The following is a 26,440-nucleotide window of genomic DNA, read 5'->3' as shown; positions in this document are numbered from 1 at the left end:
CTTGTAAACTCTAGGGGCAGAGAAAGAGGGACCTAGCCCTAACCTCTCTGCATCATCATGTACAATACAGGCCTATCAGTCTTACATTGTATGTGGGGGTAAGAATGTGACCGTGGCTGGGAAAGCTTTAGAGAAGGTCTGTGAGGGATGGGTTGCATAGATGAAGGCTGTCCAAAGAAAGGAATACATTAGTATACCTTATTCCTCTACCCCTAGGCACAAAATCCACCCCCCCCCCCCCACACACACACACAAATACTGCAAGGGTAATTTATACTTGTTTCAGGTATTGGGCTTTAAGCAATATCCTGATATTTACTCAGGTCATAAATCTATGAATACAGAATCTCATATTTGTTTTTCATTTTACAGCCCACCAACATGGACATGGAAACATCTTCTCGACTTCCTCCGTCAGCGATAGATGGCAAGGCATTGGAAATTCCAGGAAAGAAAGTATTCTTGCCTGGATTCCCTAACATCGACATGATCAACCTATAGTGTGTAGTGTGGTGTGTGTGTAGTGTGTGTAGTATGTGTAGTGTGTGTAGTGTGTGTAGTGTGTGGTGTGTGTAGTGTGTGGTGTGTCGTGTGTCGTGTGTCGTGTTTAGTGTGTAATGTGTGGTGTGTTTAGTGTGTAGTGTAGTGTAGTGTAGTGTAGTGTAGTGTAGTGTTTAGTGGAGAGTGTGTTCCATCAGTGTGCCAGCCAGCAAGCCCAACAACATCAGGGTGCCAGCCAGCAAGCCCACCAACATCAGGGTGCCAGTCAGCAAGCCCACCAACATCTGGGTGCCAGCCAGCAAGCCCATCAACATCTGGGTGCCAGCCAGCAAGCCCACCAACATCAGGGTGCCAGTCAGTAAGCCCACCAACATCAGGGTGCCAGTCAGCAAGCCCACCAACATCAGGGTGCCAGTAAGCAAGCCCACCAACATCAGGGTGCCAGTCAGCAAGCCCACCAACATCAGGGTGCCAGTCAGCAAGCCCATCAACATCTGGGTGCCAGCCAGCAAGCCCACCAACATCAGGGTGCCAGTCAGCAAGCCCACCAACATCAGGGTGCCAGTCAGCAAGCCCACCAACATCAGGGTGCCAGTAAGCAAGCCCACCAACATCAGGGTGCCAGTCAGCAAGCCCACCAACATCAGGGTGCCAGTCAGCAAGCCCATCAACATCAGGGTGCCAGTCCGCAAGCCCACCAACATCAGGGTGCCAGCCAGCAAGCCCACCAACATCAGGGTGCCAGCCAGCAAGCCCACCAACATCAGGGTGCCGGCCAGCAAGCCCACCAACATCAGGGTGCCAGCCAGCAAGCCCACCCATATCAGGGTGCCAGCCAGCCAACCATAGCAAGGTGTCAGCCAGCCATCCACCCACAGCAAGGTGTCAGTCAGCAAGCCCACCCACAGCAGGGTGCCAGACAGAAAGCCCATTCACAGCAGGGTGCCAGCCAGAAAGCCCACCCAACGCAGGGAGGCCAGTCAGCAAGCCCACCCACAGCAGGGAGGCCAGCCAGCAAGCCCACCCACAGCAGGGAGGCCAGCCAGCCAGCCACAGCAGGCTGCAAGCCAGAAAGCCCACCCACAGCAGGGAGGCCAGCTAGCAAGCCCACCCACAGCAGGGAGGCCAGCCAGCCAGCCACAGCAGGCTGCAAGCCAGAAAGCCCAAGGGTGGATGGACATGATGAAGATTGGTCATATTTGGACAATAGTTCTTGATGTGACATAATACGTGGATTGTACTGCTATACCCATATATTCATGAGAGATACGGAGAGGACAATTCATCTGTAAAGACATTGATATCATCCTCAGAAGATACAGATGAAAAAAAAAAAAACTGCACTGTACAGAGGAGCCACCCACAGCAGAGTGCGAGCCATGAAGCCCACCTGCAACAGGGTGCCTGCCAGCCAGCGAGCCATGAAGCCCACCTGCAACAGGGTGCCTGCCAGCCAGCAAGTCCACCCACAGCAGAGTGCGAGCCATGAAGCCCACCTGCAACAGGGTGCCTGCCAGACAGCAAGTCCACCCACAGCAGAGTGCGAGCCATGAAGCCCACCTTCAACAGGGTGCCTGCCAGCCAGCAAGTCCACCCACAGCAGAGTGCGAGCCATGAAGCCCACCTGCAACAGGGTGCCTGCCAGCCAGCAAGTCCACCCACAGCAGGGTGTGTTGGAGAATAATCAGACCGTCTCTCAAGTCAAGGTAAGACATTAATTCCATATTCAAGAGAAATGGTTACATGTACGCTCAGGCTTCAAAAATCCATGCATCCATCATTGGCATTGATGTGAGCTATGTGTTTTTCAATTTCTGCTAATGTAAGCATTTTCATAGTTATATGATTATTCAGCATATTGAAGTATAATAGGGTTATATAAAACATATTTCTAAGCATTTTAAACTTAATTAAGATAAAGCTATATTTCTATGCATATTCATAGTTGACATTTAGAGGTATAATACTTAATTTCTCTAACAGGGTGTCAGCCAGCAAGCCCAGCAACATCAGGGTGCCAGCCAGCAAGCCCAGCAACATCAGGGTGCCAGCCAGCAAGTCCACCAACATCAGGGTGCCAGCCAGCAAGCCCACCAACATCAGGGTGCCAGCCAGCAAGCCCACCAACATCAGGGTGCCAGCCAGCAAGCCCCCACATAAGGGTGTCAGCCAGCAAGCCTCCCCGCATCAGGGTGGCAGCCAGCAAGCCCACCAACATCAGGGTGCCAGCCAGCAAGCCCACCAACATCAGGGTGCCAGCCAGCAAGCCCACCAACATCAGGGTGCCAGCCAGCAAGCCCCCACATAAGGGTGTCAGCCAGCAAGCCTCCCCGCATCAGGGTGGCAGCCAGCAAGCCCACCTGCATCAGGGTGCCGGCCAATAACCCACCCACAGCAGGATGCCAACCAGCAAGCTCACCCACAGCAGGGTGCTGACAGCCTATGTTACGCTATGGGGACGGAGCAGCCGGGCAGCCGGGGAACACAGGTCCTAATTTGTGTGCATTCAGGGCCACTCACCCACTCCTGCACACCTGTTAAATTAGGGCTGTGTTTGTCCAGCCGCTGCGTCCCCGTAGGCTGGATTCACACCTATGCATTTCTAGTGCTCTTTGCATTTTGCACTACAGAATGTGTTCCATAGGAAACAATGTTAAATGGACTGTAGTGCAAATCTGCAAACTGCAAATAGCACTAAAACTGCATATGTGTGAATCCAGCATTAAAGAGGTGGATGGATATGATGATGAAGATTCCTCCCATATTTGGACAATAGTTCTTGATGTGACATGATGGATTGGATCTATATACCGATATATTCATGAGAAATTTGGGGAGGACAGTTCATCTGTAAAGACATTGATATCATATTCAAAGATCCTGATGAACAAAGATTCCTCATTTTTGTACATTACTTTTTGATATTCATCAAACAAGCTGTTTTAAATTGAAAACCATCAAAAGACATTGTAATGTCCACCCACAGATGTATAATACAGGGAGTAATCCGATCGCCTTCGGGGGTCAGGAAGGAATTTTTTCCCTGTTAGAGCAAATGACACCATGCTTTATCAGGGTTTTTTTCGCCTTCCTCTACATCTACACGGGTCTGGATAATCACACAAAAAAAACACAAAAAAAAAAAAAAAAAAAACTGCACTGTACAGAGGAGCCTTGACGAGGCAGTGCAGCTTCCACATACATTTGCAAATGTGTGCAATGTGACTGCCTGCACGGGGATGCATGGAGTGCCTGTACCCACTGCCCTCACACGGGGTATGGATTCATACGCCTTGTGTGAACGAGGCCTTAGGACCTCGCACTTTACAGAGCAGCCTTGGCAAAGCAGTGCAGCTTCCCCATTTGCAAATGTGTGCAACTAAGACCTCTGTTTTTAATGTCAAGTGTTAGATTGTGCATTTTTGGATTTATTTGCAGGCAAGCTGGTAAGTGTGCTGGGAAATCTTTTGTTTTTGTGTTGTGCAAAGCCCTTCCATGTGCACCTTACTTCAAAAGCTAGTTCTAAACTGCTGTAGCTGTCCTTCTTTGTACACTGCTATTAGATACAACTTATATTATGCATATACAATTTTACTGTTGTCAATAAACATCAGATGACAAGTAAATACATTCCCAGAGCGCAATGGGTTATCTAAAGAGGCAGAGGGCATAGCAGACAAAGCCTGGATTTGGGAAGATATGTGTGACTGAATCCTTAGAGGGGAGCCGTAGAAAGGAGGAGACACGGCTGTAAATGTAGGCCTCCTAAAAGGGAATGTTTAACTGCAATGCATAGCAGGCCTCTGTTGTAGAAGTCCTTTCCTCAGAGGATGGACACCAAGCAAAAAGAAGAAGCTCATTACTCTTTACTCTGTGGGCCATTTCACTCCCGAGAGCTCAGGAGGAGCTGGTAGTACCAAGAGGAGTATGAAGGTAAAAGAAGGTTACTAAGGTTGAAAATTAACCACTTCCCACTTCCATGCCGATGTACGTCGGCAGAATGGCACTGACAGGCATATGGGCGTACAGGTACGTCCCTTTAAGAATGCCGCCATGCCATCACGTGCGTGGGACGCCGTTCGGGACCCCTGTGGGTCTGGTCGCGGGTCCCGCGGACTTGATCGCCGCAGGCATACCTGCGATCATCTCACGGGGAAGCTGAAGGGGGAGATGCGGAAGTAAATATCTCCCCGTTCTGCCTAGCAACAAGTGATACTGATCTCTGCTCCCTGTTATTGGAGCAGAGATCGGTGTTCACTAACACACAGCCCAGCCCCCCACAGTTAGTAACACGCCCCTAGGACACACTTAACCCCTACACTGCCACCCCCTGGTTAACCCCTTCACTGCCAGTGTCATTTACACAGGAATCAGTGCATTTGTATAGCACTGATTGCTGTATAAATGACAATGGTCCCAGAAATGTGTCAACAATGTCTGATTTGTCCGCCATAATGTCGCAGTCACAATAAAAAAATAAAAGAAAAAAATAAAATCGATGATCGCCGCCATTAATAGTAAAAAAAATTTTTTATAAAAATGCTATAAAACTATCTTAACTCCCTATTTTGTAAACGCTATATATTTTGCGCAAACCAATCAATTATCACTTATTGCGATTTTTTTTACCAAAAACATGTAGAAGAATACGTATCAGCCTAAAATGAGGAAAAAAAATGTTTTTTTTTATATATTTTTGGCAAATATTTGTTATAGCAAAAAGTAAAAAATAATGCGTTTTTTCAAAATTGACGCTTTATTTTGTTTATAGCACACAAAAAAAAACGCAGAGGTGATCAAATACCACCAAAAGAAAGCTCTATTTGTAGGACAAAAAGGACGTCAATTTTGTTTGGGAGCCACGTCGCACGACCATGCAATTGTCAGTTAAAGCGACGCAGTGCTGAATCGCAAAAAGTGTGAGTCTGGTCTTAAGCCAGCAAAATGGTCCTGTCTGAAAGTGGCTAAAGAAAGAAAGCCAATGGAAACTGCCATGAAAATCAGAATAGATGGGGATGATGTGTGACCCTCAATGAATTGCACATGAAGTGATAACTGCGCAAGAAAAAAAAGATGGGAGGCCGAAACAAAGAGGAATAGGCCAAGAAATAGACTGAATACGTGAATATCTCAATTTCCTCTGAAATATGCAAACAAGGAGAAGGATCATTCCCGCACATCCAACAAAACCCATAGGTAGTGATGGTAGCAACAGTCTCAGCTCAGAATCCATCCAGGCCTTGCCCGCTCTGACATGTTTCGCCCTGTCCACTGGACTCAGCCTTGGGGGACCTCCATGACTAGATTTTGTAGGATGTGCGGCAAAAAAATATCCTTTTTCTTGTTTGCATTCACCAAACTGAGACAAGCCCAGTGGTGTCACTAGGTTTGGTGTCACCTGGTGTGTAAAAACCCGGTGTCACTCCCTTATCAGACCAGCTCAGAGTTGGAGGTTCAGCTACTGTACATATATATATTATAGCTGTGTACAGCAGCACCCCCGTTATCAGATCAGCTTGGGGGGCAGCTCAGCTACTATGTGTATATTATATATAAAAATAGATGTGTGCAGCTGCACCCCCCCCCCCCACCTTTAGCAGACCAGCTCAGGGTGGGCAGCTCAGCTACTAAATATATTATATGTATATTTATATATTAGTTGTATAGTTGTATATAAAAAAAAAAACTATAGTATATGTAGCAGCGGCTCCTGAAGAGCACGCACTATGCATTGTTCTAAAGTTAAAGTGGCCTAAACTGCAGTTTGGTTTGGGTATAATTATCTAAATTGGGCCTCTGCATCAGTCTGACTGGACTGTGAGATGTTCAGCCTGGCTACAGGGGGCACTGTCTCCTCTGGCAGGCATGGAACTATGGTCTGGTCAGGTGCTTGAGTTGCTCTCTCTCGGAGCCCACCCAGTGGGAGTGGTGCTCTCGCTGTGCTTTCTGGGAGAGGGTATTTAAGATGCAGAGGACACGTGGTTCGGGGTTCCGGTCCAGAATGATGTGCTGACTTCATGGTCCTGGTCCTCCAGACCAGCCCCCAAGAAAGCTATGGCCTGGGGTGCGGATCCACCCGACTTTAATGTCTTGGGGCTGGCTAGCCTGAGGCAAGGAAACTAAGGAAGGATTCTGAGGTGGTTTGGTGTCGTCTCCGGTTCGGGAGAGACCCAGTATACTTCCAGCATTCCAGGGGAAGACTCTTCAGAAGAACACCACGTACAGGTTGTTTTTTTTAGCAAGAGCCTGGAAGGGCTGAAGTAACCGAGAGAATCTGGTCTTGTGGATATCGTCAAGTAGGTTGAGAGATCCAGGTATCCTACAAGTGTTCTCCAGCTTAGTTTTCCTACGGGTTCTACAACAACGTCTGTGTCAGAGACATTATTTTGTACGTTTCTACAACAATGTCTGTGGCAGAGACTTGTTCCTGAGTAAGCACCAAGTTGGCGGCTAGGCCTTGTGAGAGAAGGACTGTCCAACCTGAGTGATCATCCCGTTGCGAATGGCTATTCTCTGGATGCAGTCAGAGTAAGCACGTTCTTCAACGTTTTTCCTGACTTTGACACTTAGGGCCGGTTCACACTGCGGGCGATGCGAGGCGACACGACTTGCCTCGCCGCGACCTGCCGCGACCTCAGCGGCAACTTGCAAATGACTTCTGTATAGAAGTCAATGCAAGTCGCCCCGAGGTCGCCCAAAAGTAGTACAGGAACCTTTTTTCTGAGTCGGAGTGACTCGAGTCGCTCCTCTCAGAACGGTTCCATTGTACAGAACGGGGGCGACTTGTCAGATCGCGGCGAGGCAAGTCGTGTCGCCTCGCATCGCCCGCAGTGTGAACCGGCCCTAAGAGTACCTGAACCCTCTTTCCAACCCTCTGATCCCAAGTTAAAAGACTGTTCAATTGTCTGAGTTTTGCAAATAAAATCCATTCAAGTGGACCTGTTGTCAGTCTCGAGTTATAGGCCATCTGCCACGGGACATCCCCTGGACGTGCTACAAGGAGAACGGAAAAATAACCAGCAGCTACTTCGGGGGTTAGTGCTACATATAGTTGTATATAACATGCACAATTTAATTCCCCAGTTGTATATAAAAGAAAACTATAGTATAGTTGTATATAAAATGCACGATTTAATATCCCAGTGCTAAACCTTTCATCCAATTTCTAAGCGGCTGTATTTGTCAATTTCAAAAGCCATTATAAAAGAAATAGTAACGGTAAAAAAAATCATTTGTAGGTTTAATAAATTATTTTCTTTGTGGACTTCTCCTTTAATAGGGTATGGGGGGGGAGTCCTATGCCTACATACTTCAGAGAAGTCCAGGATTCAAATGGATTCAAGGGACTGACTCTGCAGCACCGAAAGTGTAAACTTCTCCCATATAAGACAGCTGTCTATCCATCCAATCCTGAAATTCACACAGTTCTGCCACACAGTACAGCCCTGTTTGGCAGGAAAGGAGATCCGATTTTTTTTCTTGATTATTCTACAGTTACGTAACACAGATCTTGTCCTTCTCCACTCTGATTTCAGGACTTATTAGGTGTCTATGGGCACTGGCTATAGAAATTGTAGGCTGATCGCATGACAATGTAGAGATATCATGATGTTCCATGTGTATGTAGAGTGGGTGAAGAAAAAAGGGTATGAGTGCACCACTACATCAGCAGTCCAAAGATATATACTAGGCCATAGCAATCAGTTGAAAGGTTTCAGGGGAGCCAACGTGTTTCAGGGATCTATGCCCCCTTCATCAGGATCACTGACTCTGTGCATACAGAAAAGGAAGGAGCCGGTAAATGACACTCCTTCCTCTGTTCTCCATCCTGATAGATCCAGGACAGGGGAGGGCCAGAGGAGGAACAGAGGGGGACACAGAGGAGGACACAGAAGACCCGGTGAGCCACAGGTGGACACAGGGGACAATCCAGGTGATCGGTGCAGCGGTGGGGGCAGTTACAAGTTCAGATCTCCCTGTATAGCTCTCAATAAAGCAGCTAGTACTCATGCAAATGCTCAGCATCGGCACCAATATACATACTAGTATTGGTATCGGTGCATAATTTATAAAATATCTGTCCTTTTTTCCTCACAAATAGAGCTTTTCTTTTGGTGGCATTTGATCACCTCTGCAGTTTTTATTGTTTGCACTATAAACAAAAAAGACAGATCATTCTGGAAAAAAAAAAAAACACTATTTTTTACTTTCAGCTATAAAACATCCAATAAACAAAATGTCAAAAAACAAAATTCTTCGTCGGTGTAGGCCAAGATGTATTCTCATACATATTTGGTTAAAAAAATCCCAATAAGTGTATATTGATTGGTTTGCGCAAAAGTTATAGCGCCTACAAACTATGGGATTTTTTTTTCTTTTTTTTACTAGTAACTCTGGCAATCAGAGACTTATAGTGGGACTCTGCGATATTGTGGCAGACAAATTGGACACTGACACTTCTGACACTTTTTGGGGACCAGTGACACCAATACAGTGATCAGTGCTAAAAATATGCACTGTCACTGTACTAATGACACTGGCAGGGAAGGGGTTAACATCAGAGGTGATCAAAGGGTTAACTGTGTTCCCTGGGAGTGCTTTCTGTGTGTTGGGGGGGGGGGGGTGGTTGTACTGTGGGAAGGCAGAGATCCATGTTTCTGCTCAGAAACACAAGATCACTGCCTTCCCTTGTCACAGAATGGCGATCTGCCTTGTTTACACAGGTAGACTGTCGTTCTGTTTATCTCCGGAATGAGTGAGGGGTCCAATCACAGCAGGAGCGGGTCGCCGGTGTTGCGCATGCGCTCCCCAGACCCGGAAGTGTCAGATCTGTGTGGGGTGGTCGGGAAGAGGTTAAAGGAAGCAGCATTTTTGCTTTGCACATGATTGGATGATGGAAGTCAGCAGTACTTCTGCTCATTTACTAAGCTCTGGAGCAACTAGTCTTGTAAAGTGAAACTGCATTTGCAAGGTGCACGGTATATTTGCCTTTAGTAAATCAACCCCCCATGTACTTTTTTTAATTAATACATTTACAGTTGTGCTGATACGTTTATATACACTGGCAGAATTTATGATTTCTTGGCCATTTTCAGAGAAATTACCCTGATCAAAAGTTTACATACCCGGGTGATTTGGGCCTGATAACATGCACACAAGTTGACACAAAGGGGTTTGAACGGCTATTTTGACCCGGTTGACACAGGGGCGACTTGTCAGGGGAATTAGCCGCTTGACAAGTCACGTTCCGTTCTGTTCTATGGAACCGTTCTAATAGGTATGACTCAAGTCGTTCTGACTTAGAAAGAGGTTCCTGTACTACTTGGGGATGACTTCAGGGCGACTTGCATTGACTTCTATACAGAAGTCAATTTGCAAGCCACCGCTGAAGTCGTGTGCAGGTCGCCTTACAGAGTCACGCCAAGTCGTGCTGCCCCTGTGTGAACTGGCTCTAAAGGTAAACATCCTCACCTGTGATCTGTTTTCTTGTAATTAGTAAAAGATATCCAAGGAATTGAGAATGCCAATCAGCAGTGTTCAAACTCTAATTAAGAAGTAGAAAATGAGGGGTTCTGTTGAAACCAAACCACGGTCAGGTAGACCAACTAAAATTTCAGCCACACGTGCAAGGAAAATTGTTCGGGTTGCAAAGAAAATCCCACAAATAGCTTCAGGTGAAATACAGGACTCTCTGAAAACATGTGTTGTGGCTGTTTCCAACTGTACAATAAGGAGGCTCTTGAAGAAATATGGGCTGCATGGTCGAGTCACCAGAAGAAAGCCATTACTACGCAAATGCCACAAAGTATCCCACGTACAATACACCAAACAGCACAGAGACAAGCCTCAAACCTTCTGCCACAAAGTCATTTGGAGTGATGAGACCATAATTGAGCTTTTTGGCCACAATCATACACACTACTTTTGGAGAGGAGTCAAGGCCTATAATGAAAGGTACACCATTCCTACTGTGAAACATGGCGGTGGATTGCTGATGTTTTGGGGATACAAAGATACAAAGGCACAGGAAATGTGGTCAAAATTGTTGGCAAAATGAATGCAGTATGTTAGCAAATAATACTGGAGGAACATTTGCATTCATCAGCCAGGAAGCTGGGCATGAGACGTACTTGGACATTCCAACATGACAATGATCCAAAACACAAGGCCAAGTCAACCTATCATTGGCTACAGCAGAATAAAGTGAAGGTTCTGGAGTGGCCATCTCAGTCTCATGACCTCAATATCATTGCAAGACAGCCCAAGAATTTACAGGAACTGGAGGCTTTTGCCAAGAGGAATGGGCAGCTTTACCATCTGAGAAGATAAAGAGCCTCATCCAGGGCAGCCATGAGAAATTTTGGGGCCCCTTACACAGCTTTAGGCCTGGGCTCCCCCAGGCCAGACCACCAACATTTCCTAGGGCCTACCCACTGGCCGTACCACCAAATCTGCTGACTGACATCCCATATCCAGTCCCATTCCTCCTCTTTCCCATGTCCCCTTCCTCCCCTTTCAGTCCCATCTCCCCATATCATGTCCTCATCTTACAATCTCATCTTCCTCATCCCATGTCCTCCTCCTCCATCCCATGTCGTCCTTCTCCATCCCATGTCGTCTCCTCCTCCATCCCATGTCGTCCTTCTCCATCCTATGTCTCCTCCTCCTCCTCCTCCATCCCATGTCCTCTCCTCCTCCATCCCATGTTGTCTCCTCCTCCATCCCATGTTGTCTCCTCCTCCATCCCATGTTGTCTCCTCCTCAATCCCATGTTGTCTCCTCCCCCTCCTCCATCCCACATCTCCTCCTCCTCCGTCCCACATCTCCTCCTCCTCCGTCCCACATCTCCTCCTCCTCCGTCCCACGTCTCCTCCTCCTCCGTCCCACGTCTCCTCCTCCTCCGTCCCACGTCTCCTCCTCCTCCGTCCCACGTCTCCTCCTCCTCCGTCCCACGTCTCTTCCTCCTCCATTCCATGTTCACCTCCTCCTTTCCCATGTCAGTAGGGCAGTTAACTGTGTCAGTCGTTTTTTATTATTTTTTTTTTAGAACCCCGGCAGCAGAAAGAAAGTGATAAATCGGTAGAAAGTAATAATGGCAAAAGCTGATATCCAACATTGCAAATTGGTAAAATGCAGCAACCTATAAGAGCCATGACTCCACTAGGTATTAGGCAATCACAATGATGTCATCCAGACTTGATATTAGGAATTCTGTATCCTTGCTGGAATATCTGTGCAGCACACTGTAGGTGATCACAATACTAAACCAGGCCCATATAGATTATAGATTAGATAGCAGCAAGTATAGTGAAGGGAGATTAGATGTGAGCATGAAGACCATAGACAGAAAGCAATAAAGCCACTTTCACACTGAGGCGCTGGCCGTGTTATCGTCATTTTAGCGGTGCTTTTAACCCTTTTTGGCTGCTAGAGGGGGGTTAAAAGCACACCGCTAGCGGGAAAAAAGTGCAGCTAAAACTACATACAGTAAAGCGCTGCTAAAACTACCATCAAAGCGGCAACAACGCGGTGTGAAAGCGGCTTTATTGCTTTCTGCCTATAGTCCTCATGCTCACAGCTTCGGCAGAGCTGGCCATTGTTTTCAATGGCAAGGGCAGGTTAGGAGCGCTGTATACACCGCTCCTGCACCACCCCAAAGATGCTGCTTGCAGGACTTTTTTTCCTGTCCTGCAACCGCACCGCTCCAGTGTGAAAGCACTCGGGCTGCAGAAGAGGCAGTTTACAGGCGCTGTTTTTACCGCAAAAAATGCCTGTAAAATGCCTCCGTGTGAAAGTGGCCTAACAGGACAGGTTCTATAATTAGCAGACCCACATGTAAAGTTACCTGGGGGGAGCTACACAAATTGTGAGATATCAAAGTAATTCAGACACTTTCTGTAACATAACATTCCACTTAGTACATGTGTGTTCAGACACAACTACTCACCAGCATCTGCAGGAGGGAGGAGCCAGGACATTGATGCAGAAAAGGGGTAGAAAGGAGCCCTGTCATTGCATACTGATGACTGGATGGGAGTCAGGGAGAGCTCTTCCATCCAATCACCTCTAATCCCTCCCCAGCACGCCACTTCCCATCTCCTCCATCTGCTGCAGGGATGAGCTCCGCAGCATGCGAGCAATCTGTCTTCTCCTCCTGCCGCCCGATCTCCTCCATGTCTGCAGCTCTACACTTGTGATGTGAAGGAGATCAGGCGCTGGGGGGAGCAGCAGGAGGAGAACATCAGATGAGACCAGCAGGTGCTCCCCCCCAGTTTCAGTCCCGTTCCCAGTCACAAGGAGCTGCCCCACCATGGCCGCGAGACCCTCTATACATTCAGCCACTCCGCCACACTTCCTGGTTGCCAGGGCAACGCCAAGCTCACTCCTCACAGACACCGCCGATTAGAAGCCTCTGGATGAACTTCTGCTGGGATTGGTGGAGGTGGGTGGAAACTTTTCCGCCCACCTGCCCTTCCACCAATCACAGCAGAACTGCATCCCGAGGTGTCTAATCGACAGCGCCTGTGAGGAGTGAGCTTGGCGTTGCCCTGGCAACCAGGAAGTGACTGAAAGTGGCTGTCAATCATGCAGCCTTTAGGCAGCAGGTGTAAATAGCTTGGGGCATCCGGGCCCCTTGGGATGCCAGCAGGGAAGGACTTAGGGTGGTGGGGGCCCCTGGGCTTGAGGGCCCAGCTTGGGGCCCCCGGGCTTGCACTTTCGGGCCCTACCTTCTATTCATTACCGTATTTATCGGTGTATAACACGCACCCCAAGTTTAGGAGGGCATTTTAAGGAATAAAAATTTTAGGAGGGAAGTTTAAGGAAAAAACTTACATTTAAATGCTCATCAATGAAGCCTTATCAGTGTCCATCTGCAGCCTTGCCCATCCATCAGCAGCCTTGTCCAGTGTCATTTGCAGCCGTGTCATTGCAGTCTTGAAATTTGACATCCTGTGTATCTTGGCGGCTCTCAGGTCCTCTCAGCGGCGTAATGACATATTCGGCGACCCATCACAGTTTGCTACGGAAGTGACGTTCCATCGACCCCATCTTGGTACACCCCACACTCATCCACAGTAAGGATACGCTAAGAAGGGTAAAGCGGACATGTTGTGACACCCACCGGAGTCTTGCATTTTACACGTATTTATAACAGTAAAGTCAGTTTATATAGTGAAATAAGGACTTAGAACTCCGTCTGACTGCTTTGATCTTGAATTTTAAAAGCAGCGGCAACCATGTTCATCTCACAGGTTTGCTAAGTTCGCTGCTTTTAAAATTCAACATCTAGGTAGTCAGACGGAGTTGTAAGTCCTTATTGGCCCATGGGCTTGAGCCCAGTCAAGCCCAAAGGTAAGTCCGGCCCTGCTCCCATCTTGCCACTCCAAACACTGTATGTACCTGTTGCCAATGGTTTTCTGCTTTCCAAGCTCCACCCCCTTATAGTTGTCACTGGAGGAAAAAAATTAAAAAAGGTAACAGCTTCAGGCACAAGGAAAATAAAAGTTAAAAGAAACTCTGGTGTTACCAAAACTTAAATCCGGCCTTCCCTTCAGTTTTGCACAGTTGTACCAGCCCCTCTCCTGGACTGAAATGGCTTGCTCTGATTTCACCGCACACTGTGAGCTTGTCACATTGTGCATTAGAAGCTGCAGGTAGTCAGATAGAGCCCGCCTCCTGGCCGTCCAGCATCATCTATCTCCGAGGAGAGGAGAGTTCAGGGGCAGCTAAAAAGAAAAATGCCCAACGGCTCCTAAACGTCCGTTTACCAGCAGCAGTGTACATGAAGTCTTATGCCGCATACACACGATCGGAATTCCAGCCAGAAAAACACCGTTGAGAGCTTTTCATCGGAAAATGCGACCGTGTGTATGCTCCATCGGAATTTAGCTGTCCGAATTTCCGCCAGCCAGAAATTGATAGCATGTTCTCAATTTTCCCGACAGAAAAACTTTCTATCGGAAATTCAAAACTCCAAAAATCATGCATGCTCAGATTCAACTACAAGACGGAAGCTATTGGCTACTGGCTATTGAACTTCCTTTTTCTAGTCCCGTCGTATGTGTTGTATGTCACCTTCTAAACGATCGGAATTTGGTGTGACCGTGTGTAGGCAAGACAGCTTGAGCGGAATTTGGTCGGAATTCCGTTGGGAAAGCCATCAGAGCTTTTTCCGACAAGAATTCCGATCGTGTGTACATGGCATTAGAGAGATTTCCTCCTACTTTCCTACTTCCTGTTGTGTCTTCTGGAGCCAAAGGGAAATTTCCTCAATGGAAAATGGATGTACAAAAACAAAAAAATGACAGGGATTTTAACTCTTACCTACTTTATCCCCAAAAAAATAAATAAAAATGTTTTGGCTTCGGATCCACTTGACATTCTCCATAAAAAATAAATATAAATGTATATATATATATATATATATATATATATATATATATATATATATATATATATATATATATATATATATACACACACACACATTATGTGAGTGTATATATATATATATATATATATATATATATATATATATATATATATATATATATCTTTTTTTTTATTTTTATTTTTTTTGACGCCTTTCACACTGGCACTGTTCCGCAGTGCTTTACCGTCATTTTAGCGGCGCTTTTCAGCCACTACTGGGGTGCTTTTAATCCCCCGCTAGCAGCCGAAGAAAGGATTAAATGCGCCTGAAAAGCGGTGCTGCCAAAGCGCTTTGCAGGCTCTTCGGCAGGGTTGCCCATGCATTCCAATGGGCAGGGGCGGTGGAGGAGCGATGTACACACCGCTCCAAAGATGCTGCTTGCAGGACTTTTCCCTAAAGTCCTGCAAGCGCACCGCCCCAGTGTGAAAGCCCTCAGGCTCTCACACTGGGGCTGCCAAGGGAGGCGTTTTACAGGCGCTATTTTAAGCCCTTTAGCGCCTGAAAAATGTTATCTTTTCATGTGACAACACTGAAGAAATGACACTTGCCTACAATGTAAAGTAGTGAGTGTACAGCTTGTATAACAGTGTAAATTTGTTGTCCCCTCAAAATAACTCAACACACAGCCATTAATGTCTAACCCGCTGGCAATAAAAGGGAGTACACCCCTAAGTGAAAATGTCCAAATTGGGCCCAATTAGCCATTTTCCCTCCCCGGTGTCCTGTAACACGTTAGTATTACAAGGTCTCAGGTGTGAATGGGGAGCATGTGTGGTAAATTTGGTGTTATCGTTCTCACTCTCTCATACTCGTCAACAACATGGCAGCTCATGGCAAAGAACTCTCTGAGTCATTTGGAGTGATGAGACCATAATTTAGCTTTTTGGTCACAATCATATACACTACTTTTGGAGAGGAGTCAAGGCCTATAATGAAAGGTACACCATTACTACTGTGAAACATGGCGGTGGATTGCTGATGTTTTGGGGATGTGTGAGATACAAAGGCACAGGAAATGTGGTCAAAATTGTTGGCAAAATTAATGCAGTATGTTAGCAAATAATACTGGAGGAACATTTGCATTCATCAGCCAGGAAGCTGGGCATGGGACGTACTTGGACATTCCAACATGACAATGATCCAAAACACAAGGCCAAGTCAACCTGTCATTGGCTACAGCAGAATAAAGTGAAGGTTCTGGAGTGGTCATCTCAGTCTCATGACCTCAATATCATTGCAAGACAGCCCAAGAATTATCATGCAAGACAGCCCAAGAATTTACAGGAACTGGAGGCTTTTGCCAAGAGGAATGGGCAGCTTTACCATCTGAGAAGATAAAGAGCCTCATCCAGGGCAGCCATGAGAAATTTTGGGGCCCCTTACACAGCTTTAGGCCTGGGCTCCCCCGGGCCAGACCACCAACATTTCCTAGGGCCTACCCACTGGCCGTACCACCAAATCTGCTGACTGACATCCCATATCAAGTCCCATTCCTCCTCTTTCCCATGTCCTCTTCCTCCCCTTTCAGTCCCATCTCCCCATATCATGTCCTCATCTTACAATCTCATCTTCCTCATCCCATGTCCTCCTCCTCCATCCCATGTCGTCCTTCTCCATCCTATGTGTCTTCCTCCTCCATCCCATGTCATCTCCTCCTACTCCATCCCTCCTCTCCTCCTCCTCCTCCATCCCATGTCCTCTCCTTCTCCATCCCATGTTGTCTCCTCCTCCATCCCATGCCGTCTCCTCCCCCTCCTTCATCTCATGTCTCCTCCTCCTTCATCCCATGTCTCCTCCTCCTCCATCCCATGTCTCCTCCTCCTCCATCCCATGTCTCCCCCTCCTCCATCCAATGTCTCCTCCTCCTCCATCCCATGTCTCCCCCTCCTCCATCCCATGTCTCCTCCTCCTCCATCCCATGTCTCCTCCTCCTCCATTCCATGTTCACCTCCTCCTTTCCCATGTCAGTAGGGCAGTTAACTGTGTCAGTCGTTTTTTTATTATTTGTTTTTTTAGAATCCCGGCAGCAGAAAGAAAGTGATAAATCGGTAGAAAGTAATAATGGCAAAAGCTGATATCCAACATTGCAAATTGGTAAAATGCAGCAACCTATAAGAGCCACGACTCCACTAGGTATTAGGCAATCACAATGATGTCATCCAGACTTGATATTAGGAATTCTGTATCCTTGCTGGAATATCTGTGCAGCACACTGTAGGTGATCACAATACTAAACCAGGCCCATATAGATTATAAACATAGCAGCAAGTATAGTGAAGGGAGATTAGATGTGAGCATGAAGACCATAGACAGAAAGCAATAAAGCCACTTTCACACTGAGGCGCTGGCCGTGTTATCGTCATTTTAGCGGCGCTTTTAACCCTTTTTGGCTGCTAGAGGGGGGTTAAAAGCACACCGCTAGCGGGAAAAAAGTGCAGCTAAAACTACATGCAGCTAAAACTACTTTCAGCCACTCCGCCACACTTCCTGGTTGCCAGGGCAACGCCAAGCTCACTCCTCACAGACACCGCCGATTAGAAGCCTCTGGATGAACTTCTGCTGGGATTGGTGGAAACTTTTACGCCCACCTGCCCTTCCACCAATCACAGCAGAACTGCATCCCGAGGTGTCTAATTAACAGCGCCTGTGAGGAGTGAGCTTGGCGTTGCCCTGGCAACCAGGAAGTGACAAAGTGGCTGTCAATGATGCAGCCTTTAGGCAGCAGGTGGAAATAGCTTGGGGCATCCGGGCCCCTTGGGATGCCAGCAGGGTAGGACTTAGGGTGGTGGGGGTCCCTGGGCTTGAGGGCCCAGCTTGGGGCCCCCGGGCTTGCACTTTCGGGCCCAACCTTCTATACATTACCATATTTATCGGTGTATAACACGTGCCAGCGTATAACACGCACCCCAAGTTTAGGAGGGCATTTTAAGGAATAAAAATTTTAGGAGGGAAGTTTAAGGAAAAAACTTACATTTAAATGCCCATCAATGAAGCCTTATCAGTGTCCATCTGCAGCCTTGCCCATCCATCAGCAGCCTTGTCCAGTGTCATTTGCAGCCGTGTCATTGCAGTCTTGAAATTTGACATTGAGTCCTGTGTATCTCGGCGGCTCTCAGGTCCTCTTAGCGGGGTAATGACATATTCGGCGACCCATCAATTTGCTACGGAAGTGACGTTCCATCGACCCCATCTTGGTACACCCCACACTCATCCACAGTAAGGATATGCTAAGAAGGGTAAAGCGGACATGTTGTTACACCCACCGGAGTCTTGCATTTTACACGTATTTATAACAGTAAAGTCAGTTTATATAGTGAAATAAGGACTTAGAACTCCGTTTGACTGCTTTGATCTTGAATTTTAAAAGCAGCGGCAACCATGCTCATCTCACAGGTTTGCTAAGTTCGCTGCTTTTAAAATTCAACATCTAAGTAGTCAGACGGAGTTGTAAGTCCTTATTGGCCCATGGGCTTGAACCCAGTCAAGCCCAAAGGTAAGTCCGGCCCTGCTCCCATCTTGCCACTCCAAACACTGTATGTACCTGTTGCCAATGGTTTTCTGCTTTCCAAGCTCCACCCCCTTATAGTTGTCACTGGAGGAAAAAAAAAAAGATAACAGCTTCAGGCACAAGGAAAATAAAAGTTAAAAGAAACTCTGGTGTTACCAAAACTTAAATCCGGCCTTCCCTTCAGTTTTGCACAGTTGTACCAGCTCCTCTCCTGGACTGAAATGGCTTGCTCTGATTTCACCGCACACTGTGAGCTTCTCACATTGTGCATTAGAAGCTGCAGGAAGTCAGATAGAGCCCGCCTCCTGGCCGTCCAGCATCATCTATCTCCGAGGAGAGGAGAGTTCAGGGGCAGCTAAAAAGAAAATGCCCAACTGCTCCTAAACGTCCGTTTACCAGCAGCAGTGTACATGAAGCCTTATGCCGCATACACACGATCGGAATTTCAGCCAGAAAAACACAGTTGAGAGCTTTTCATCGGAAAATGCAACCGTGTGTAGGCTTCCTCGGAATTTAGCTGTCGGAATTTCCGCCAGTCAAAAATTGATAGCATGTTCTCAATTTTCCTGACAGAAAAACTTTCTATCGGAAATTCAAAACTCCACAACTCACGCATGCTCAGATTCAACTACAAGACGAAAGTTATTGGCTACTGGCTATTGAACTTCCTTATTCTAGTCCCGTCGTATGTGTTGTATGTCACCGCGTTCTAAACGATCGGAATTTGGTGTGACCGTGTGTAGGCAAGACAGCTTGAGCAGAATTCCGTTGGGAAAGCCATCAGAGCTTTTTCCGACAAGAATTCTGATCGTGTGTACATGGCATTAGAGGGATTTCCTCCTACTTTCCTACTTCCTGATGTGTCTTCTGGAGCCAAAGGGAAATTTCCTCAATGGAAAATGGATGTACAAAAACAAAAAAATGACAGGGATTTTAACCCTTACCTACTTTATCCCCAAAAAAATTAATAAAAATGTTTTGGCTTTGGATCCACTTGACATTCTCCATAAAAAATAAATAAATATATATATATATACACATACATATACACACACACACACATTATGTGAGTGTATGTGTATATATATATATATATATATATATATATATATATATATATATATATATATATATATATATATATATATATATATATGTATTGACCCCTTTCACACTGGCACTGTTCCGCTGTGCTTTACAGTCATTTAAGCGGCGCTTTTCAGCCGCTAGTGGGGTGCTTTTAATCCCCCGCTAGCAGCCGAAGAAAGGATTAAATGCGCCTGAAAAGCGGTGCTGCCAAAGCGCTTTGCAGGCTCTTCGGCAGGGTTGCCCATGCATTCCAATGGGCAGGGGCGGTGGAGGAGCGCTGTACACACCGCTCCAAAGATGCCGCTTGCAGGACTTTTCCCTAAAGTCCTGCAAGCGCACCGCCCCAGTGTGAAAGCCCTCAGGCTCTCACACTGGGGCTGCCAAGGGAGGCCTTTTACAGGCGCTATTTTAAGCCCTTTAGCGCCTGAAAAATTCTATCTTTTCATGTGACAACACTGAAGAGATGACACTTTGCTACAATGTAAAGTAGTGAGTGTACAGCTTGTATAACAGTGTAAATTTGTTGTCCCCCTCAAAATAACTCAACACACAGCCATTAATGTCTAACCCGCTGGAAATAAAAGTGAGTACCCCCCCTAAGTGAAAATGTCCAAATTGGGCCCAATTAGCCATTTTCCCTCCCCGGTGTCCTGTGACACATTAGTATTACAAGGTCTCAGGTGTGAATGGGGAGCATGTGTGGTAAATTTGGTGTTATCGTTCTCACTCTCTCATACTCGTCAACAACATGGCAGCTCATGGCAAAGAACTCTCTGAGTCATTTGGAGTGATGAAACCATAATTGAGCTTTTTGGTCACAATCATACACACTACTTTTGGAGAGGAGTCAAGGCCTATAATGAAAGGTACACCATTACTACTGTGAAACATGGCGGTGGATTGCTGATGTTTTGGGGATGTGTGAGATACAAAGGCACAGGAAATGTGGTCAAAATTGTTGGCAGAATGAATGCAGTAGGTTAGCAAATACTGGAGGAACATTTGCATTCATCAGCCAGGAAGCTGGGCATGGGACGTACTTGGACATTCCAACATGACAATGATCCAAAACACAAGGCCAAGTCAACCTGTCATTGGCTACAGCAGAATAAAGTGAAGGTTCCGGAGTGGCCATCTCAGTCTCATGACCTCAATATCATTGCAAGACAGCCCAAGAATTATCATGCAAGACAGCCCAAGAATTTACAGGAACTGGAGGCTTTTGCCAAGAGAAATGGGCAGCTTTACCATCTGAGAAGATAAAGAGCCTCATTCAGGGCAGCCATGAGAAATTTTGGGGCCCCTTACACAGCTTTAGGCCTGGGCTCCCCCGGGCCAGACCACCAACATTTCCTAGGGCCTACCCACTGGCCGTACCACCAGATCTGCTGACTGACATCCCATATCAAGTCCCATTCCTCCTCTTTCCCATGTCCTCTTCCTCCCCCTTCAGTCCCATCTCCCCATATCATGTCCTCCTCTTACAATCTCATCTTCCTCATCCCATATCCTCCTCCTCCATCCCATGTCGTCCTTCTCCATCCTATGTGTCTTCCTTCTCCATCCCATGTCATCTCCTCCTACTCCATCCCTCCTCTTCTCCTCCTCCTCCTCCATCCCATGTCGTCTCCTCCTCCTTCCCATGTCCTATCCTTCTCCATCCCATGTTGTCTCCTCCTCCAACCCATGCCGTCTCCTCCCCCTCCTCCATCCCATGTCTCCTCCTCCTCCATCCCATGTCCTCCTCCTCCATCCCATGTCATCCTTCTCCATCCCATGTGTCTTCCTCCTCCATCCCATGTCATCTCCTCCTACTCCATCCCTCCTCTCCTCCTCCTCCTCCATCCCATGTTGTCTCCTCCTCCATCCCATGCCGTCTCCTCCCCTTCCTCCATCCCATGCCGTCTCCTCCTCCTCCATTCCATGTCTCCTCCTCCTCCATCCCATGTCTCCTCCTCCTCCATCCCATGTCTCCTCCTCCTCCATCCCATGTCTCCTCCTCCTCCATCCCATGTCTCCTCCTCCTCCATTCCATGTCTCCTCCTCCTCCATTCCATGTTCACCTCCTCCTTTCCCATGTCAGTAGGGCAGTTAACTGTGTCAGTCGTTTTTTATTATGTTTTTTAGAACCCCAGCAGCAGAAAGAAAGTGATAAATTGGTAGAAAGTAATAATGGCAAAAGCTGATATCCAACATCGCAAATTGGTAAAATGCAGCAACCTATAAGAGCCACGACTCCACTAGGCATTAGGCAATCACAATGATGTCATCCAGACTTGATATTAGGAATTCTGTATCCTTGCTGGAATATCTGTGCAGCACACTGTAGGTGATCACAATACTAAACCAGGCCCATATAGATTATAAACATAGCAGCAAGTATAGTGAAGGGAGATTAGATGTGAGCATGAAGACCATAGACAGAAAGCAATAAAGCCACTTTCACACTGAGGCAATGGGCGTGTTATCGTCATTTTAGCGGTGCTTTTAACCCTTTTTGGCTGCTAGAGGGGGGTTAAAAGCACACCGCTAGCGGGAAAAAAGTGCCGCTAAAACTACATACAGTAAAGCGCTAGTGAAACTACCGGAGCTTTACCATCAAAGCGGCAACAACGCGGTGTGAAAGCGGCTTTATTGCTTTCTGTCTATAGTCCTCATGCTCACAGCTTTGGCAGCGCTGCCCATTGTATTCAATGGCAAGGGCAGTTTAGGAGCGCTGTATACACCGCTCCCGGACCGCCCCAAAGATGCTGCTTGCAGGACTTTTTTTCCTGTCCTGCAACCGCACCGCTCCAGTGTGAAAGCACTCGGGCTACAGAAGAGGCAGTTTACAGGCGCTATTTTTACCACAAAAAATGCCTGTAAAATGCCTCCGTGTGAAAGTGGCCTAACAGGACAGGTTCTATAATTAGCAGACCCACATGTAAAGTTACCTGGGGGGAGCTACACAAATTGTGAGATATCAAAGTAATTCAGACACTTCCTGTAACATAACATTCCACTTAGTACATGTGTGTTCAGACACAACTACTCACCAGCATCTGCAGGAGGGAGGAGTCAGGACATCGATGCAGAAAAGGGGCAGAAAGGAGCCCTGTCATTGCATACTGATGACTGGATGGGCGTCAGGGAGAGCTCTTCCGTCCAATCACCTCTAATCCCTCCCCAGCACGCCGCTTCCCATCACCTCCATCTGCTGCAGGGATGAGCTCCGCAGCATGCGAGCAATCTGTCTTCTCCTCCTGCCGCCCGATCTCCTCCATGTCTGCAGCTCTACCACTTGTGATGTGAAGGAGATCAGGCTCTGGGGGGAGCGGCAGGAGGAGAACATCAGATGAGACCAGCAGGTGCCCCCCCCCCCAGTTTCAGTCCCGTTCCCAGTCACAAGGAGCTGCCCCACCATGGCCGCGAGACCCTCTATACTTTCAGCCACTCTGCCACACTTCCTGGTTACCAGGGCAACGCCAAGCTCACTCCTCACAGACACCGCCGATTAGAAGCCTCTGGATGAACGTCTTCTGGGATTGGTGGAGGTGGGTGGAAACTTTTCCGCCCACCTGCCCTTCCACCAATCACAGCAGAACTGCATCCCGAGGTGTCTAATCGACAGCGCCTGTGAGGAGTGAGCTTGGCGTTGCCCTGGCAACCAGGAAGTGACTGAAAGTGGCTGTCAATCATGCAGCCTTTAGGCCGCAGGTGGAAATAGCCTGGGGCATCCGGGCCCCTTGGGATGCCAGCAGGGTAGGACTTAGGGTGGTGGGGGCCCTGGGCTTGAGGGCCCAGCTTGGGGCCCCCGGGCTTACACTTTCGGGCCCAACCTTCTATACATTACCGTATAACACGTGCCAGCGTATAACACGCACCCCAAGTTTAGGAGGGCATTTTAAGGAATAAAAATTTTAGGAGGGAAGTGTAAGGAAAAAAACTTACATTTAAATGCCCATCAATGAAGCCTTATCAGTGTCCATCTGCAGCCTTGCCCATCCATCAGCAGCCTTGTCCAGTGTCATTTGCAGCCTTGTCATTGCAGTCTTGAAATTTGACATTGAGTCCTGTGTATCTCGGCGGCTCTCAGGTCCTCTCAGCGGGGTAATGACACATTCAGCGACCCATCACAGTTTGCTACGAAAGTGACGTTCCATCGACCCCATCTTGGTACACCCCACACTCGTCCACAGTAAGGATACGCTAAGAAGGGTAAAGCGGACATGTTGTTACACCCACCGGAGTCTTGCATTTTACACGTATTTATAACAGTAAAGTCAGTTTATATAGTGAAATAAGGACTTAGAACTCCGTCTGACTGCTTTGATCTTGAATTTTAAAAGCAGCGGCGACCATGCTCATCTCACAGGTTTTCTAAGTTCGCTGCTTTTAAAATTCAACATCTAAGTAGTCAGACGGAGTTGTAAGTCCTTATTGGCCCATGGGCTTGAGCCCAGTCAAGCCCAATGGTAAGTCCGGCCCTGCTCCCATCTTGCCACTCCAAACACTGTATGCACCTGTTGCCAATGGTTTTCTGCTTTCCAAGCTCCACCCCCTTATAGTTGTCACTGGAGGAAAAAAAAAAAAGATAACAGCTTCAGGTACAAGGAAAATAAAAGTTAAAAGAAACTCTGGTGTTACCAAAACTTAAATCCGGTCTTCCCTTCAGTTTTGCACAGTTGTACCAGCTCCTCTCCTGGACTGAAATGGCTTGCTCTGATTTCACCGCACACTGTGAGCTTCTCACACTGTGCATTAGAAGCTGCAGGAAGTCAGATAGAGCCCGCCCCCTGGCCGTCCAGCATCATCTATCTCCGAGGAGAGGAGAGTTCAGGGGCAGCTAAAAAGAAAATGCCCAACTGCTCCTAAACGTCCATTTACCAGCAGCAGTGTACATGAAGCCTTATGCCGCATACACACGATCGGAATTCCAGCCAGAAAAACACCGTTGAGAGCTTTTCATCGGAAAATGCAACTGTGTGTATGCTCCCTCGGAATTTAGCTGTCGGAATTTCCGCCAGTCAAAAATTGATAGCATGTTCTCAATTTTCCTGACAGAAAAACTTTCTATCGGAAATTCAAAACTCACGCATGCTCAGATTAAACTACAAGACGGAATCTATTGGCTACTGGCTATTGAACTTCCTTTTTCTAGTCCCATCGTATGTGTTGTATGTCACCGCGTTCTAAACGATCGGAATTTGGCGTGACCGTGGGTAGGCAAGACAGCTTGAGCGGAATTCGGTTGGAATTTCGTTGGGAAAGCCATCAGAGCTTTTTCCGACAAGAATTCTGATCGTGTGTACATGGCATTAGAGGGATTTCCTCCTACTTTCCTACTTCCTGTTGTGTCTTCTGGAGCCAAAGGGAAATTTCCTCAATGGAAAATGGATGTACAAAAACAAAAAAGTGACAGGGATTTTAACCCTTACCTACTTTATCCCCAAAAAAATAAATAAAAATGTTTTGGCTTTGGATCCACTTGACATTCTCCATAAAAAATAAATATATATATATATATATATATATATATATATATATATATATATATATATATATATATATATATATATATATATATATATATATATATATATATATATATATATATATATATATATACATATATATACATACACACACACACACACACACACACATTATGTGAGTGTATATATATATATATATATATATAGACCCCTTTCACACTGGCATTGTTCCGCAGTGCTTTACCGTTATTTTAGCGGCGCTTTTCAGCCACTAGTGGGGTGCTTTTAATCCCCCGCTAGCAGCCGAAGAAAGGATTAAATGCGCCTGAAAAGCGGTGCTGCCAAAGCACTTTGCAGGCTCTTCGGCAGGGTTGCCCATGCATTCCAATGGGCAGGGGCGGTGGAGGAGCGCTGTACACACCGCTCCAAAGATGCTGCTTGCAGGACTTTTCCCTAAAGTCCTGCAAGCGCATCGCCCCAGTGTGAAAGCCCTCAGGCTCTCACACTGGGGCTGCCAAGGGAGGCGTTTTACAGGCGCTATTTTAAGCTCTTTAGCGCCTGAAAAATTCTATCTTTTCATGTGACAACACTGAAGAAATGACACTTTGCTACAATGTAAAGTAGTGAGTGTACAGCTTGTATAACAGTGTAAATTTGTTGTCCCCTCAAAATAACTCAACACACAGCCATTAATGTCTAACCCGCTGGCAATAAAAGTGAGTACCCCCCTAAGTGAAAATGTCCAAATTGGGCCCAATTAGCCATTTCCCCTCCCCAGTGTCCTGTGACACGTTAGTATTACAAGGTCTCAGGTGTGAATGGGGAGCATGTGTGGTAAATTTGGTGTTATCGTTCTCACTCTCTCATACTCGTCAACAACATGGCAGCTCATGGCAAAGAACTCTCTGAGGATCTGAAAAAAAAAGAATTGTTGCTCTACATAAAGATTGCCTAGGCTATAAGAAGATTGCCAAGACCCTGAAACTGAGCTGCAGCATGGTAGACAAGACCATACAGAGGTTTAACAGGACAGGTTCCTCTCAGAACAGGTCTCGCCATGGTCGACCAAAGAAGTTGAGTGCACGTGCTCAGTGTCATATCCAGAGGTTGTCTTTGGGAAATAGATGCATGAGTGCTGCTAGCATTGCTGCAGAGGTTGAAGGGGTGCTCAGATCATACGCCCAGGGCTGGCCCTGCCGGCTGGTACCATCTGTCCAAAGTGGCACTTTCAGGGTGGCGGCAAATTGCCCCCCGCCAGCCAGCCCATTCTGCCCACTCCGCTGCTTATCCCACTGTGAGGAGCCCGGTGCTGAGGTGACAGGAGTGTTTGGGCAGAACAGTCAGCGGGCGAGTCGGTGGCAGGTGAGTGGGCTTGCTTGCCAATCAGCAGGCCGGCGGATGGGGGAGCAGAGAGATGACATCATCTCTCACAGC

Source organism: Lithobates pipiens, unplaced genomic scaffold (assembly GCF_037356315.1).
Source record: "Lithobates pipiens isolate NorthernLeopardFrog02 unplaced genomic scaffold, aLitPip1_a1.2 Scaffold_10, whole genome shotgun sequence".
Taxonomy (NCBI): Eukaryota; Metazoa; Chordata; class Amphibia; order Anura; family Ranidae; genus Lithobates; species Lithobates pipiens.
Note: the sequence above shows the minus strand (reverse complement) of the source record.